General features: G+C 44.0%; 1 long non-coding RNA gene across 1 annotated transcript in view; it reads left to right on the top strand.

The window, feature by feature from the left end:
- Window positions 1-14,863: 14,863 nt before the first annotated feature.
- The window catches only part of LOC118553146 (uncharacterized), a 35,234-nt gene continuing 31,691 nt past the window's right edge, over window positions 14,864-18,406 (top strand). Inside the window, exon 1 of the long non-coding RNA XR_013447488.1 lies at window positions 14,864-14,957. This is a non-coding gene — a long non-coding RNA (uncharacterized LOC118553146). The remainder of the gene's footprint in view (window positions 14,958-18,406) is intronic.

Raw genomic sequence — 18,406 nt, 5'->3', positions numbered from 1 at the left:
GAGGAGTGTGCAACTCTTGGTCTCGGGATCATGGGTTTGAGCCCCACGTTGGGTGTAGAGATTACTAAAAACAAATAAATAAACTTAAAAAACATAAAAAATAAAAATTGAAATACAATATAACCTAGAAATTCCACTTCTGGGTATTTACCCAAAGAAAATGAAAACACGAATTCAAAAAGATATGTGCACCCCTATGTTTATTGCAGCATTATCTACAATAGCCAAGATAGGGAAGCAACCTAAGTGTCTATTGGTAGATGAATGGATAAAGAAGAGGTGTATATATACAACGGAATATTATTCAGCCAAAAAAGAATGAAATCCTGCCATTTGCTACAGCATGGTTGGACCTAGAAAGTATTATGCTAAGTGAAATAAGTCAGAGAAAGACAAAGACAAATTCCATATGATTTCACTTATACGTAGACTCTAAGAAACAAATGAACAAAGAAAACAGAACAGAAGCAGACTCATAAATACAGAGAACAAACTGGTAGTTGCCAGAGGTGGGGGTGGGGAGAATGGGCAAAATAGGTGAAGGCGATTGAGAGCTACAGACTTCCAGTTATAAAATAAGTAAGTCACGGTGATGGAAAGTACCGCATGGGGATATAGTCAACAGTATTGTAATAACTTTGTAAGGTGACAGATGGTGACTACACTTATGGTGAACATTTCATGATGTATAAAAATCTCAAATCACTATGTTGTAACCTGAGACTAATATGTATGTGAACTGTACTTTTATATTTAATTTTTTAAAAAATAATCTGATAATACCTCAAAAAAAGAAGAAAAAAAGACCGGGTATCCAGAAGCCATAACAAAAAATACAGATATATTCAGTTACATTTTTAAATATTGAGGCAAAGATCATAAACTCAATAGAAAAATAATAGGCTAGGAAAAAAATAGCTGACACTTGACAAGGTATATATCCTTAATAGACAATTTGAAAAGCACAAGACAAGCAACTCAAAAATGGACAAAGAAGAATGCTCATAGCAGCTTTATTTACAATCTCCCCAAACTGGAGGCAGCTACGATGTCCTTCAATCGGACATCAAATGGATAAACAAACTGTAGTACATCCAAAGAATAGGATATAATTCTGGGATAGATACATATATTTTTAAAAGTATTAAGTCACAGGCTCAGCCAGTTAAGCATCCAACTCTTGATCTCAGCTCGGGTCTTGAACTCAGGGTCATGAGGTCAAGCCCCATGTTGGGCTCCATGCTGGGCATGGAGCCAACTTAAAAAAAAAAAAAAAGTATCAAGTCACAAAAAGACAATAGAACTTAAATACATATTGCTCAATGAAGAAGGCAATTTGAAAAGGCGACATACTTTAGGATTCCAGTGATATGAGATCTGGTAAAGCCAAACTAGAGAGACAGTAAGAAGAGTGATTGTCGGGGGTTGATAGGAGGGGGTAGAGGCTTGGACAGATGAAGAGGGACTTTTTAGGGTGGTGAGACTATTCTATATTGTACTGTGACTATAGGTACAGGACACTATACATTTATCAAAACCCATAGAACTTTAAAGCACAAAGGGTAAACCAGTATACACAAATTAAAGAAAAATCATTTAGGAGGTCAAGGGATACCAGGATAGAATGTAGACTGTCACAAAATAATCTGTATTACAAATGTATTAAAACATCTTCCTGAAGTAGGTGGGGGAAAACATGGTGACCTAAGTAGCTTAGGAAACGAGTGGAATTGTAAAACTAAACGCAAAAAGAATTGCACAGAAAACTGTATTCTTGTTGATGAAGTTGTTTTCCATCAGGTGATGGGGTTAACAATTCTGATACTGTTTTTTATATTCTGATATATAATATATATATTTTATATTCTGATATATAAAATATAAAATATATTTTATATTTATTATTCTGATACTGAGATTTTTATACATCATGAAATGTTCACCATAAGTGTAGTCACCATCTGTCACCTTACAAAGTTATTACAATACTGTTGACTATACCCCTATGCTGGAAATGAACAATTGAGTAAATATTGGTGGATGGTGGGAGCCAGGCTTCTCACTGTTGGAGTGGTCATTTACCAATAAGCAAAGGGAGGAGACTAGAATGATCCATGTGGTTGTGGACTAGAGTTGCAGACACAGAAATGAAATCCTGTTCATATAGAACTATTTATAGACATGTATATGTACCCTGGCTTGTGGCACACATATATTTCCTTGCTTTGTCAGCTGAGAGGACCTAGAAGCAGCAACACCCAACTAACAATGAGCATATCTTATGCTCTGACCTTGGTTGCTAATACCATTCTCTAATAAAGAAACCAAGACTCCTTGGAGAAGCAGCTGATTCTAGCATAAGGGCAAGGAATATACAAGAGAAACCAGGAGGATCTTGTAGTGCCAGAAAGTAAGGAAGTACTCGGGCACCTGGGTGGCTCAGTCGTCTGGGCGTCTGACTTCGGCTCAGGTCATGATCTCAGGGTCCTGGGATCGAGTCCCGTGCCAGCTCCATGCTGGCTTTGTGCTCAGCGGGGAGTCTGCTTGTCCCTCTGCACCACCCCCCCATTCTCTTTCTCTCTCTCAAATAAATAAATAAAATCTTGGGACACCTGGGTGGCTCAGTTGGTTAAGTGTCTGCCTTTGGCTCAGGTCATGGTCCTGGGGTCCTGGGATCGAGCCCCACATCAGGCTCCCTGCTCAGTGGGGAGTCTTCTTCTCCCTCTCCCCCACTTGTGCTCTCTCTCTCTCAAATAAATAAATAAAATCTTAAAAAAAAAAAAAGAAAGTAAGGAAATACTTATAAAAACAAAAAAACAAAAACCACCTTGATGGGGATATGTCAAAGGGACATGGAAGCCAATTGAAAGAGATCCCAATGGTGAAACCTGGAACAATATGAACAATGAAAATAAAGTAGTATTGGATTAAACCCAGAGTGTAAATATCCATGCATCTCTATGGATATAAATGAATGATTAAATAATTAAATGAGGGAGAGGAGACAAATCCCTCATGCAGAAGAACTCCAAATAATTTACGAAGTCTCTGCCCTCAAGGACGTGGAGCATAACTCCCCACTCCTTACGTGTGGGCTGTTCCTAGTGACTTCCTTCCAAAGAGTACAGTATGGAAAAGTGGCAGGGAAGAATAACTTTGTAGTGGAGAAATCTGACAGACACAACCTCAGCCAGGTGATCAAGGTCAATAACAAAAGTGATAAATCATGTTGATGGTATGTGCTCTAACACCCATCTGGTCGTGAGAAAAAGATCAGACAAATCTCAGTACAGGGACATTTTAAAAAATGCCTGACTAGTACTCCTCAAAACTGCAAAGGTCATCAAAAACAAGGAAAGTCTGAGAAGCTGTCAAAGCCAAGGGGAGCCTAAGGAGATGAAACAACTAACTGTAAAGTGGGATCCTGCATGGGATCCTGGAACAGAAAAAGGACATTAGGTAAAAACTAAGGAAATCTGGATAAAGTGTGGACTTTAATAAAAATGTATTGATATTAGTTCATTCATGGTAACAAATGTATTAGTTCATTAGTTGTAACAAATGTACAGTAGTAATGTGAGATGTTATTAATAGGGGAAACTGGGTTTGGCCTATATGGGAATTTGTATTCCTATATGGGCCTGTATGGAATCTGTACCAATTTCATAATTTTTCTGCAAAACTAAAACTGTTGTTAAAATAAAGTGCTTTATAAAATAATAAGATAAAATAAAAATTTTTTAAATGATAGGCAAGAATACAAATAGGCAATTTGTAGACAAGAATATGCGAGTAGTCAATAAACATGGAAAAAATATCCCAACCCCTGGGGTCTTCATAGAAATGTGGACAAAACAACAATGGCTTACTCTTTTTCACACATGAAATTAGCGTAAACTATAGAGAGCGATGCTATTTTACTCTGGCTGAGAGGCAGTTTTGCAGTAAAGTGGACACACTCATTTCTTGCTGGTAAAAGTGTAAATTCCTAAAACTTTTGGAAAATAATCTGGGACTGTCTACTAAAAATGCACTTAACTTTGGAGGCCGTATTCCACCTCAGGGACTCTTCCCGAAATAATAGCGCTGGTGCATGCAAACAAAAGGACACTTTTTGAAGCCTGATTGGAAGATGTGGAAATCAGAAGAGAATAGCTGAATCAGTTACAGTTTACCCATCCTGCAGAAGATTTAGCTAGTTAAAATAAATGATGGGTAAGGTCCCTATGGATTGGTCTGGAGGGATTCCATGAGAGATGAAGAGGAAGAAGTTGCAGATTCATGTTTATGGCCCTGGTTCCATTCCACACGACAACACAATATACAGATTTGTGTGTGTGAGGTTAGGTATGGATGCAGTGGTGTTTATCCACAAGAGTGTCAGGGAAGGGTGGGCTGAGCCATCATCTTTTTCCTTATACCGCTCTGTATTGTTTAGAATACAAAACAAGTATGTGTTACTTTTTAATTTTAAGAAATTTAATAAAATTTGAATGGAAAAATTTAATGGTCACATAGGAGGCAGAGTGCTTTCCCCACCCACCCAGGATACCCAATCTTAATCCCTGGAACCTGAGGATATGTTACTTTACATGGCAAAAAGTTTCAAGTGACATTTGCAAGTGTGAGTAAATATTTTAAAATGGGGGGAGTATCCTAGATTTTCCAAGTGAGTCCAATGTGATCACAAGGGTCCCTCGAAGAAGCAGGCAGAAGGGTCCCATCCAGAGTAGGACAGAGCAGAGGTTGTAGTGATGCAAGCCAAGGGGCCACCAGCCAAGGAACGCAGATGGCCTCTGGAAGCTCAGAGAAGCAAGGAAATGAATTCTCCCCCAGAGTCTACAGAAGGAACACATTCATGCTGACATCTTATTTTTAGGATTTCTGATCTCCAGAATTGTAAGCACATACATTTGTGCTGTTTTAAACCACTGAGACTGTGGTACTTTGTTAGAGCGACAAGAAGAAATAAATACAGGGTCACATTTAAGATATCCATCACTTTTACTTTAGTATTTTGAGTTCCTAAAGGAAGATTTTTATGGGGTTAAAAAAAAAAGTAGCCCATTGCTTTTAGTGCAGAGTCTGCTGGAGATTCTCTCTTGCCCCCTCCCCCTCTGCTCCTCCCCCTGCTCACACGCACTCTCTCCCTCTGAAAGAAAGAAAGAAAGAAAGAAAGAAAGAGAGAAAGAGAGAAAGAGAGAAAGGAAACCTTAAAAAAAGAAAGTACCCCAAGTATCTCAGATTTCAGCCGGGGAGGAGTCAGTCCCATAGGAGAGAAGTGTGAAGAAAATCTTCAAAGATCATAAAGTTTGTTGAGGATGGCAGTGGTCCTCAACCCTGGCTATGCAGCAGATCAGAATCAGCTGAGGACACTTAGAACACTCCTCTCCAGGGGGCGGGAGGCTCTCACCCAGGCTCACGGGGGGACATGCATGAGGACGCTTCACTGCAGAACTGCTGGGGCAGGAGAACAGCTAGAGGCAATACAGGTGTCCATCTCTAGGAGATGAAAAGCAAAGTGTGAGAGATACTGTGCAGAAAGGAGAAGCCATGAATAGATATTCATGTGTCAATAAAGACAACCTTAAAACATAGTACTGAGGGGAGAAAGGTGAAAAACAATGAAATTTATGAATCTACATTAAGAACACAAAGAACCAAAGAACATTACACATTTATAGGCATATATGCACACTTAAGAACATATATAAAGCCCATGGGGTACCCTTGGGGAGGGGGGTGAGAGTAGGGATCAGGGACCAAGAGGTCGAAGGAAATAAAAATCAAGGCTCTGTGAATAACCCGGTGCTGGTAAAATGGTACACATGACAGAGTCTGACCAATTCAGTTGAGCACCTGGGCTCCAAAACAGAAGAGAGGATTTAGGTCAATGAGATCCAGCTCAGGCCTGGGGCTTGGTCATTTTTTTGTTTTAAGATTTATTTGTTTGTTTTAGAGAGGGAGAAAGAGAGAGAGAGTCTGAGTGGCAGGGGTAGAGAGAGAGGGAGAGGGAGAGAGAATCCCAAGCAGACTCAGCGAGGAGCCAGAGCTGGGCTCAATCCCACAACCCATGAGATCATGACCTGAGCAGAAACCAAGAGTTAGCCGCTTAACCAACTGAGCCACCCAGGCACCCCAGGGCTTGGTCATTTTAAAAATCTCCAGAGATGATTCTGATGTACCTCCAGGTCTGAGAACCTGAGGCTTCTGCTGAACACAGGCAGTTCTGTGAACAACCATCTAGAGAGGAGGAGGCTCGGGAGAGAAGGGGAGGTAGTGGGAGAGACACGGATCCAGAAAATGGCAGCTCTTGTGTTAGGATGATGGCATTATGGGAAATCCCCTTCCTGTATCTCTATACTACTCTGAATGATGTTACATTGCTTTTATGTATTTCCAATGCCATTGACTTTTTTGTTTTTAAGTAGTTCAGAGTTTCTAGGGAGAGTTAAGGGCCATGAGGGAACTCAACAGCCACTTGAGATTTTAAAGCTCAGACTGAATAGTAGCAGTTGCCAAATTTAGAAAAAATCAATGTTAAAATGCAGTTGAAACAAGAGTTAACTCTTTAAGGTAGGAAGAAATCTTAACAGTTATACTTAAAACATTTATCCTTGTATGTAGCATTTCACAGTTGAAATACAGGAAGTACATTTAATATTTGCTATCTAAATACATGATATACTTATAAAAAGCAAAGTGAGTGTATCGAATGGGGACAACAGATTAGGCTGGGTCCTCCCAAAGCAGGTGTGAGATGATGAAAGGTGCGAGAAATTTATTAGGAGAAACATCTGTGAGAGAAAACCCGAGAGGGAGCCGGAAGAGGCTGGGGGAGCCTGCCTTCAGACCATAATGTGGGTCCGGCAGTAAGTGATGGAGAGACGGAAGGAGGGCACTCTGCGGGGCATGGGGGGGGGTACTGACTAAGATTGCCTGGCAATCTAAGGAAGGATTGCATGCCTGTGAGGGAGTTCCCAAACCAGGCACCAAGTAGAGGAGACCACGCCCCCTGGCGATGAGCCTGCTCCCTCACTGGCTGGAAGCATCCTTGGGAGGCGTGGTCTTAGTGTGAACACGTGAAAGATTTCAGAGCTCGCCTCTGCGGTTGTTGGTCAGTTGCGCTCCCTGCAGTTGGGTATGAGTGATGCCCTCTCATGGCCACCGCTGGCATCCTCAGTTTTGTCCGCAAGTGTTTGTGAACTAAGCCTAATGTCTATGCTTGGACTATGGAAACGACATCATTCTTGGAGTGGTGGCACCTCTTATTTAGTGAGGACAGTAACTAACAGGAAGAATTTAAATTTTTTCTACGACTTGCCTGAAACTTTCACTCAGCTTGTTTTTCGTGATGACAAGATCAAGGACCATGGAAAGCAGAGGACAAAGACATGTAATAGAGCTGCTCCAAGGGAAAGATGGCAGGAGGAAAAGACTGGGTCCTGGGCAGTAGAAAGAGATAGGACAAGATTCCTGAGATTGGTGGCTTTCTAAGTATTAATAGACCTGGTCCTATTCTTATAACTGCCCAGAGAATATAGCAGGGCTGCAAAGGACCCTGGGTGCTCCCTTTAAGAATATCAGCACTGGGCGCCTGGGTGGCTCAGGCGTTAAGTGTCTGCCTTCGGCTCAGGTCATGATCCCAGGGTCCTGGGATCGAGTCCCGCATCGGGCTCCCTGCTCAGCGGGAAGCCTGCTTCTCCCTCTCCCACTCCCCTGCTTGTGTTCCTGCTCTCGCTCTCTCTCTGTCAAATAAATAAATAAAATCTTAAAAAAAAAAAAAAAGACTATCAGCACTGATCATCCTGAATCAAAGACGATAGGCCTTGCCTTGTTGGAACACCATGCTGGTCTCCTGCATACTATGCAACATTAGGGAGAGGGTTGGAACACCAATAATGCCTGGAATTGACCTTCCACCCAGTTTGGCAGGGTGGAGGCTTGGAAACTGAATTTGATGCAAACAAAGTAAAAACAAAGTGTTTTGTCTCTGGCACACCCATATTTATGGAGTACGAGTCATTGCACTTTCATACTTCTTTTTCATGTGGGCGGTGGGAAGTCCATTTTCAGTCATTTTGAGGGCACCCTCCTCTTAGGGTTGTGCTAGGGCCCGGGGCACAGAGGGTTGAGCAGTCTTTTGGCCTGCAGCCTCTGTTGTGCAGCTTTGCCCTTCCTCGGCCCATCTCCGACGATCGAGGCATCTGAGTGGGTCACCCATGTCCGGTGTCCTGCCATGTGGTGGGCTGTCCCACTGAGACCATCTGCTGCCTCTATCCTGCTCACCAACACCAGTATTTCATACTGCTTCCCAATTCTCAAACCTACACACCAGAATTAGAGTAATGCTACCTAGAATAATGCAACTATCAAATTCCAAATTTTCAGTAGCTTGGAAAATAAGTTTATCTCGTGCTCACATAAAAGTCCGGGACGGGAATTCTCTGGTTGGCAGATGGCTTTCAGGAACCAGGGGCCTTTCATCTGGTGGCTCCTCTCTCCAAGAGCCTTAAAGTTCTCCAGACCCACCCAATGGCTTGTGCATATATATGAGAGAGAAAATGGAGAAATGCATAAGTTCCTTCACCAGGAAATGCCACAAACTGCTTCTACTCATCGTCGATTGGCAACTAGTCACGTGGTCCCCTCTAGATGCAGGGGAGTCTGGGATATGTAGTTCCCAGCTGGGCAACACTATAATACGGAAGGGGAATGTGAGGGAGCGTGAGTCTTTGCTGTACGAGTAGCCACGGTTGTCACACCTTCCACAGCCCCAGTTCTAGCTAATAACCACACTTCCTACTTCTCTGGAAAATAGAACCATTCCAATCTTTCCTTATCTTCCTACCACCAAATCCACCGGGATATGTATCCACACTCTCTGCCTTCTCTCTTGTCCCGAGTGTAACAGGATGTCACATGGTCCTTTCCTTGTTGTCCACATTTTGATGGAAGACAGAGACAAAAAACAATGCCATAGGCGCTAAGTACTCCTCAGTCCTAAAGTGGAGGACTAGTCTACAGTGGAAGGCAGCCCCTAGCATAACTCCTCACGGGCCTCATCTCCTGGGACTCCTGCATTTCTGTAGTTGCCTCCTCTTGAGTGTGGACTAAGCCTAGTGATTCACTCCTCATGAATAGAATACCGTACAAGTGACGGATGTCATTATGAGATTAGGTTATTAGACTGCAGCCTCCGTTGGGCTCCCTTGCTCATTCTGGGTTAATCCAGCTGCCATGTTGTGAGCTGCCCTAGGAAGAGGCCCACCTGGCAAAGAACTGACGTCTCTGGCCAACAGTCAGTGAGGACCCGAGGCCTGCCAACAGCCATGAAAGTGAGCTTGGAAGTGGACCCTCCCCAGTCAAGCCTTGAAATGACCACAGCCTGAAACGACATCTTGATTGCAGCCTTGGGAGAGAGCCTGAGCCTAAGGCATCCAGCTAAACTGTGCTTTGCTGACTCACAGTATATCAGTTTGCCGGGGTCGCCATAACAAAGTCCCACAGACTGGGTGGCTTAGACAACAGACGTTATGTTTCTTTTCTCACAGTTCTGGGGGCTGGAAGTCTAAGATCAAAGTGTTGGCAGGTTTGGTTTCTTCCGAAGCCTCTGTCCTGGGCTTGCAGATGGCCACCTTCCCCCTGTGTCCTCACATGGCCTCTCCTCTGTACTCAACAACCCCTGGTACCTATCCCACTTCTTATAAGGATGCCAGTCATACTGGATCATGGCCCACCTTATGACCTCGTTTAATCTTACCTACCTCTTTAAAGACACTATCTCCAAATCCAATTACCTTCCAAAGTACTGGAGGGGTAGGGTTTCGACATATGAATTTTGGAGGGACACAGCTCAATCCTTAACACACAGTAACTGTGAGATAATAAATGTTTATTGTTTTAAGTGCTAAAATTTGGGGTAATTTGGTACACAGAAATGGATAACAAATACAAACACCTAGGTGAGACTTTCTAAGAGACTGTGACGCTGGCTCTGCTCATAACCCACCCCTCCAAGCATCTCCAAGAAGGCTGGGGGTTCACTGGTCATGGAAGCAGGTGGTGGTGAGGCTTTCCATAAAGAGAGATGTATGTCAGTGTGCTGAGCTGTGCACCCCCTGTTAAGGAAGGGAAGGAATACATTCACCTCACCTTAACTAGTGTGGGAAGTGATGGGGTTCAGGACATGCTACCCCAAAATATGGCACCTTGGCATTGTTAAGAAGAAAACCACAGGTCCAAAATGGAGTCACTGGTGCTAGGACCATACCACCAAACCACAGCTTAATGACGAATGTAATTGCTGTTTCAACCTTTCCCAGGAATGTAATCTTAACCAGTCAGTCTGGAATTTCCTGATCGGCACGTGAGGTGATCCACCTGATAAGAACCCCTCTCTCCCAACATCTAGTGCCGCTCTGCTAGAGGGAGGTGACTTTGCCCAAAATAATCCTTTTGTTGTTGTTTACGACTTCTTTGTCCCACCTCTGCTCTGCCTTTAAAAAAAACCTTCTGTCTAGTACAGCTGCTTGAAGCTCTTTTCTGTTTGCTAGGTGGGATGCTGCCCAATTTGCAAATCATAGAATAAAGTCAATTAGATCTTCAGATTTACTCAGTTGAATTTTGTTTGTTTTGTTTTTGGGGGTTTTTTTGGAGTGACAATAAAAGGAAACCTCATTTAGAATGGAGCCGGGAGGCCAGCAGGGGGAGCCCTCACACCCTACCATTCCACAGGGTCAGTCACAGACCCAACAGAAGGCGATCCCCTAACCTTGGCACCTGGATACCCCTTTACTCTCCCAGCAAGAGTAAGAAAGCCTTTCCTCCTCCCCAGCAACAGCCCAGCCAATGAGACACTGTCCCAACAAAAAGCCACTGCACTTCAAACTCCCAGTTTACTCAATGGACTTTTTGTTTATACCAGCCATCCAGTTTCTCCTTTCCTCCATAAAAGAGCATTCCTCACCTTTGTTCTCTGGACTTGCCAATGGTTTTGCCTTAGCTTATTTGTCCTGGATTGCAGACTTCTGCTATTCCCGACAAAACTCATTTTTGCTGGTAAAATAACTGGTATTTTTATTCTTAAGGTTAACTTTTTTTAAACAGCATATTGGATATTTTAAGCTGGAGGTGTATGAGAAAACAGCAGAAGCTGCAAGTTCACTTTGACCTGCCCCTGCCCTTCTCTGAATTGGTCCTAAAGCCGTCCTGTGAGAGGTGCCCTCCCTACAACCGGAGGAAAGGAGCATCCTAGTATCTGAAGACAATAGGACACTGTAGTGGCTGCAAATTTTCCCTTCTTCCCTACTACAACTCCTTGGCTGCCCTAATAATTAAATTGACATAAGACAGATTAACAAGAGGAAAACAAACAAAAGTTTAATAACATGTGTACCTCCAGTATACGTGGGAGAGACCCAGGAAAATGAGGGAACTCTCCAAAATGGCTGAAGCCATCACCTTAATTACCATCTCAAGCTAAAGACCAAGGAAGATGTTGAGGCAGGGAGTCTGTTATGGGAGATTTCCAGGAAAAGCACAATGAACAAGGATAAGGTTGCTATGCAGATTTAATCTATCACCTTCCTCATCAATAAGAATTTCTAAACATTTAGTTATCCTGCTCTCCATCTTACAGACAGGGAGGCGCCCTTACTAATGGACATGCCTCTTCTAAATCTAAATGTCCCTTATGAAAGGGAAATGTCTCAGTTTTCAAAGCTTCTTCTGTGTCTGCAGTTTCTTAAAAACAACCAGCTTAAAATAATATGTCAAAGAAGCATATCTTGGGTGGCAAAATCTGCTCCCCTTCAACACCAACAAGAACTCTAATAAACAGGCCTCACCCACCAGTTCATGACACTTACTTCATACTCCTCAATCTATCATATTTCTACACAATTTCATCTATCCCACTCTTCATCAGATGTGGCATAAAAATACACAGGTCTTCATTTCCTTATGAAGGCTCCTATGTCATGTAAAACTCACCACAAATAAATCTGTATGTTTTTCTCCTGTTCGTGTCTTTGTCAGTTTAATTTTCAGACCTAGCTGGTACCCTAAGAGGGTCAAGGAAAACATTTTCCTTCCCTACAGAAGCTTTGAGAGAACACTTGGAGAGTCTGAAGTGTGTCCTCTGGGTCTGGGCGGGGAAGAGTGGCTGGTATCTGACCCTACCTGGGAACTCTAAAAGGGAGGGTGACTCTCTTGAGGGTGGCTCTACCAGGCTGCAGATCTGAGAGGGCAAGAGGTGAGCATCTGAAGAGTAGCAGACCATGCCACCCCCAATATGCCACTTTGGTATAAGGATTATTTTGAGCTAAAGGCAATTGAGAAGAAGCAGATACAAGAAAAGCTCCCTGCCCTCCCCCTATTTGCCTAAAAGCAGGACATTTGTAAAGGTTTTCCCCCTGCCCTCTCTACCAGGAAGGACAGAAGTTAATCACTGGAGATAACTCTAGACTCTTATAAGCACCAAAGGAATCTATGTAACAAACCTTGCTAAAAGTAGCCTTTATTTCCCCATATATTTGCTTTCCCACAATTTGCCATCGCTGGGAGCTCAAAGTTCTTTTCCTTTGTCTCGTCACTTCTCTAAAACTTTCTTGTTCTTTTGTCATGCTGTATAAGCCTAAGTTCTAACCACCCCTTTGAGTTACTCATGGCTGAGTGCTCCCCATGCAAATGTACGTTACTAAACTTCTATTTGTTTTCTGTTATTATTCTGTCTTTTGTCAGTCTAATTTCCAGGCCCCCAGCCAAAGAACCAAAGATGGGCAGAGGAAAAAGCTCCTTAAACGTGACTGCTTATCACGTCACCTGGGCCTCTTGTTAACTTGTAGATTCTGATTCAACAGGTGAGGGGATCCTAAGTTCTCCATTTTGGATAGGTGACACCTGGGCTGCTGGCCCATGGCCTGCACTGACTTGGAAGATGGTAAGCAGAAAGTGGGAGGGGGCACCCCGAGTGGGTAAAATACCCCTAGAGATGGAGAAAGAATAAGTGGTTTCCTGTCTGCACCCTCATGAGGCTAGCCGGTGCCATAAGCTGGGAGCAAGCCAGATGAAGTGGTCCCTGCCACCATGAGACCTTTCCAGGCACTTCAGCTCTGTTGCCGCTCTCCAACTCCCAAGGCTGCCGCCCCAAACCTGCCCTCCTTCTCCGGTAAGATCAGTTCCTCTCTCTGTTAGAGCCTCCCCAGCCACACACCAATACACGGCTCTTCTCTAACAAAGCAAAGCAAAGCAAAGCAAACCCTTTCTCTACCCCCTGCCCCCTTCAACCACAGTTCCCAGTAAAATTTCCACATTTTCTCCACTTCATTGCCCTACATTCATTTTAAAAACACACACACACACATTTAAATTGGGAAATATGTATACAAAGGAAGGTAAAAAAAAGGTTTTTTGTTCCCTGGACAAGTAACCAGTTTCTCTGAGGCTTCTTTTTCTTACCGTACAAGGATACAGCCTTGCTGTGTTTTGAGAGCACTAAATAAAATAACTCTGCCAAGTATCAAAGGCACAAAGTAGGTCTTCAATAAACTACCTTAGGTAGTTTAAGGTAAGAAACCCACCTGGCTCCAGGTAGAGCAGGGCTGGCATCGGCCCAGGCAAGTCTAGGCACGTCCCTGGATTTCTCTCTGCCTCCCTGCCCCCACCTAGTCCCATCAGCTCATGGCCTCCATTCTCTGTGGCCTGGGCTTGAGCTGAGGATTGCAAAATGGAATCAGCAAGGAAAGGGCAGGAATGAGAGGCCAACAGACCTTGTATTCTACCCCCCAGCCCCCAGCAAGCTCACTAAAGCACAATCTATCCCTCGGATCCCAGGGGTCTGGTAATTTCTTGATCTCTCTCCTGTTAAATAATAAAAATTCAACTGAGTAAATTTTAAAGATAATAATTGGCTTTACTGAATGATTCATGAATCAGGCCAGCATCCCATCTAGCAAATCGAAAGAAGCTCCAAAGGGCTACAGGTAGGGAAAGGTTTTTAAAAGCAAGACAAGGAAGTCATTAAAAAAAAAAAAAGATTATTTTGGGCAAAATCACCTCTCTCTGGGGGACAAAAAGGCCTTCCTTAATAGGTGAATTCTCTTACCTGGGCTAACCAGGCAATTCCAGACTGACCAGTTAAGATTACATTCCTGGGAAGGTTGGAAACTGCAATTAGGTGAGGTATTAAGTCCCAGTTTGGTGATGTGGGTCTAGCACAAGGGACTCCATTTTGGGCCTGTTGATTCTTTTTACCCCACTCTCATTCTGTGTATTCCATACCCTCTTCTTACTCCACAGGCTCTGAGAGTCTAGGATGTGCCAGTTGCGAGGCCAGGGGCCAGCAGGTTTCAGAGACTCTGACCCAACACATTTCCTGTCCTCCAGTAGTTCATCAGAGGGGAGAACAAAGCAGTCAGGTTTCAAATCCTGGCTTCATGGGGGAATGGCTGTGTGGCTTTGGCTGAGACACTTCTACGGACACTTCCTATTTCTTCACCCACAATATAGGGAGAGTAATACGTACCTTTCAGGGCTGTTTTGAAAATGCCACGGTGCAATCTAGCTCTTAGGATTTACACAACAAGAATTTTTCTGTGCTGTTTTTGCCTGTCGAGAAAAAAATGCAACAGCCTCATAAGGAGGAATGGAATATACTTCTCTCTAAAGATAGGCAAGCACATTGGAGATAAAAAATAGTACATGGCAATACAGATTATGATCCGAAAGGCAGACAGAAAAGCAGTTTGGGAAGTTTTTCAGTTCTCTTGTTAATTAACCCCCAGCTTGCTGGGTCAAAAGCGAAAGGGGATGTCTGTGGCCAGACTTCGGTGTCACCACTAGGGGGCGTCGGTGTGTGGAAACGAAAGGGGCCTGACCGCAAAGTGACTCTGCTTTCCTTGTGGACAGAAGGAAAGACAGAACACAGCTAATTGTCAAGAACTAAGCGGAGGCAGGTATTGAATTTTCGTCTCATTTCTAAATTTAGTTCTTAAGCCATGTGACAAATATAATAAAAAGAGACTGCAGAATGCCAAGGGAGGGAGGGAAACCTACATATTGGTCCTTCCCTTGGAAAATCGCTCCTGGAGAACAAGCAGTATTCTACTGCAATGCTGTTAGCTTGTCAGCGCTGTGCAGAGCATGTTATTAGAGGGATTTATTTATTTATTTTTTTTTTTTAAAGATTTTATTTATTTATTTGAGAGAGAGAATGAGAGAGAGAGAGCATGAGAGGGGGGAGGGTCAGAGGGAGAAGCAGACTCCCCGCCGAGCAGGGAGCCCGATGCGGGACTCGATCCCGGGACTCCAGGATCATGACCTGAGCTGAAGGCAGTCGCTTAACCAACTGAGCCACCCAGGCGCCCTAGAGGGATTTATTAATACAGATTCCACAATAATAAGTGGACGCGAAACCTCTTGCTTTGGGCGGTTTCTTATTTGACTTCCTGGGGGATTTCTTCGGATTCCCATCTACCTGGAAATTCATGTAAAACATGAAAATAGAGTTTGCATGAATTTCGCTCTGAAATGTTTTCTGTTTTATTTTCGCTTCTGCGGGGCTGGGGAGCATCGAGCACCCTGGGAGCTGTCCTTCTCCCCCACTTTATTCAGGGTGAAAAAGAGGGTTTTCACTACCCTCTAGTGGCTGGCTCTGGCCAGGTTGAAACTGCCGAGGGGCGGGGCCAACAACGGCGCAGAGCAGGCGTCCGTGGGGAGGGGAGCCTGAGAAGGTCTCCAGGCTGTGCAGCAGAGGGAGGGAGGAAAATCACTCCCACGGGGGGGCCAGGCTCTTCTGCCCCACTACCCACTCCCGGGCAGGAAAACAGGCCCTGTTGCTGGCAGCTGTAGGAGCTCCTCCGGACTCCGGGCAGCCCCCCAGGAGGCCCCAGCCTGGGGATGGCAGGAGGGCCGGCACCTGCACGGGGAGCCAGCGTGGAAGCCACTCCTGCCTTGTGGTTCTGTCCTGTGCGCGGAAGGAAGGGGAGCACCGTGGCCTCGGGATGCCCCTCGCCTGGCTGCACCCCCGGTGGGCGGGCCATGAGAGCTGAGAGTCCTCCGTGGTCCCACGGCCGGCGTTCGCGGTGTGGCCCGGCTGGGTTGCTGGCAAGCCCTGCATGTAAGAGTCTGTATCTGCTGCCTGTTGAAGTGGTCGTAGGAAGGATTAGAGAGACTCCACGCAGAGGGGGTGCTTGCTTTCGCAGGGAAGCAGCTAGTTATCCGTGACTCTGGGGTATGTTGGATGCTGCCTCCTGACTCTCAGCTTTTCCCACCTCTTTGAGGTTGTAAGTCACTTAAATTTAAATACCCACCTGTGGCTATTGGCGACAGCATCAGACAATGTAGTTCTAGACAATGTGAGAGGGAGACCTTTGTAACTCCAGCACTGCGCGTGAAATGGGCAGTCACAGGATTGGATTCATGATGAACTGTGCGAGTTTTGAAGTGAAGGTAGGCATGAGACAGATGCAATCAGATGCCCGCATCCATCCAGCCAACAAACCCCCTTATTAACAATGTTCAAATATGATTTAGTGCCTCCCCCACTAGTCCGGCAGCTGGAAGGCTGACACTCCGCCCTGCTCATCCTATTCATTTTGGTTTCCCCAGCACCCAACACGGTCCCTGACATGTCGTAGAATTGCAAGCATTGTTTGCATTGAAGGAATGGAGCCGTGCTAGGCCCTTGGAGAGATGCCCAGATCAATCAGACATGGAACCTACCCTCAGTGATTTTATGGCCCAATCATAAATACTTAACATACTAGATGAGAAGACTCGTGTGGAAGCGTTGGCATCGTTCCTGGCACAAAGTAGGCTCGCAATAACTACTCGTTTATTTTCTCCCTTCTGTTCTCCTATTCCCTCTAGAACCCACCCTCCAAAGATTTCTGAACGGGATAAAGTGCTCAAGGTTTTAGAAGAGGCAAAGATTAATTTTGTCTGGGACAATCAATGAAGCCTTCCTGGAGGAGGAAGCATTTGATCTGTTTGACCCAGAACTCTAAGCAGCATGAACAAAGACGCAGAGATGTGTGGGAAAGTAAAAAGAAGGACGTGTGTGGAGAAATGCAGAAAAGGTCAGTCTTGTTTGTGGAAGTGTATGAAGGAAAGAAGTAGGAAACTGGATAGGAAAGTTCCCTGCTTACGAGGTTAGGGAAGGCCCTAAAGGATGGTGTGAAGAACCTGGATTTTATTACCAGCGAGACCAGATAGCCCTGCACCTGGGCAGCTTCTGTTGTTCAACCACAGACTATGTGATGACTCAGGGCTAGCTGCCTAATTCCCTCTGAGCCTTACTTTCTTCATCTGTAAAATGAGGATGATACTACTTTCTCAAAACCTGAATGAGAGCACACTGCAAATACACCCTACACTTTTCTAATCCTTTTCCACTTTGGAAAAGTCTGCATCTTATCACATATAGGGTTAACCCTGCACTCACTTATATGCCATTATCATATTCTAATTAAAAACTTTTCCATTTATGGATATTTAGGTTGCTGCCAATCTTCAAGTAATTTATATCTATGTATCTACAAGATAAATCCATAAAGTAGCATTGCTAAATCAAAGTGTATATGAAATTTAAATGTTGACAGAATTACCAAATTAGTGGATCATAAAAGAGTGGATCAGTTTCTACTCCTATCAGCAATATATATAAAGGTCTGTTTCCTTACGCCTTCACTAACGATGTTACCAAACATTTTGATCTTTGCCAGTCTGAAAGGTTTTAAGTTGGTATCTAATTGTAGTCTTAATTTACATTTATATTATTAGGAGGGAGGTTGGGCATCTTTTCAACTTTTAAAGGCCGTTTGTATTTCTTCTCTGGGAACTGTTTGTAGCCTTTGACCATTTTGAATTGGTTGTTAGCTTTCTTCTTACTGATTTATGGGAATTATTTATTTATTAAGGAAATTAGCTCATCTGGATAGGGTAGCAAATGTTCACAATTTGTCATCTCTCTTTCAGTACGTTTATTTTTTCCCCTGGCGGATATATATATATATATTTTTAATCTTTCTATAGTTAGATTGACCATTGCTTTCTTTCACAGTTTCTGGCTTTTGAATCATCCTCAGAAAGGCATCCACTCCAAGATAATAAGAGGAATCTTGGATTTATTTGGGGGTGAGGAAAGAGGCAGGAAATTCCGCTTTCCTTTCTTCTAGGTGGCAGTGACCCTAACACCATTTCTCTGGATTCCTTTGAGCATCAAGAGCCATTCAAGAGCCAGGCAAGGGGCCCTGCTTAGAGGAAGACCATGTATTGATGTCAATGTTCTAAACATCGCTTCGTCCTCAAAACAACAGTGTGAGGTGTTAGCATCCTCGTTTGTCAAGGGAGGGGCCAAGGTTCAGAGAGTAAATGGCCCCCAGAGGCGCAGCCAGCAAGTGAC

This window comes from Halichoerus grypus, chromosome 5 (genome assembly GCF_964656455.1).
Source record: "Halichoerus grypus chromosome 5, mHalGry1.hap1.1, whole genome shotgun sequence".
NCBI lineage: Eukaryota > Metazoa > Chordata > Mammalia > Carnivora > Phocidae > Halichoerus > Halichoerus grypus.
This window is presented reverse-complemented; position numbering and strand designations above follow the sequence as displayed.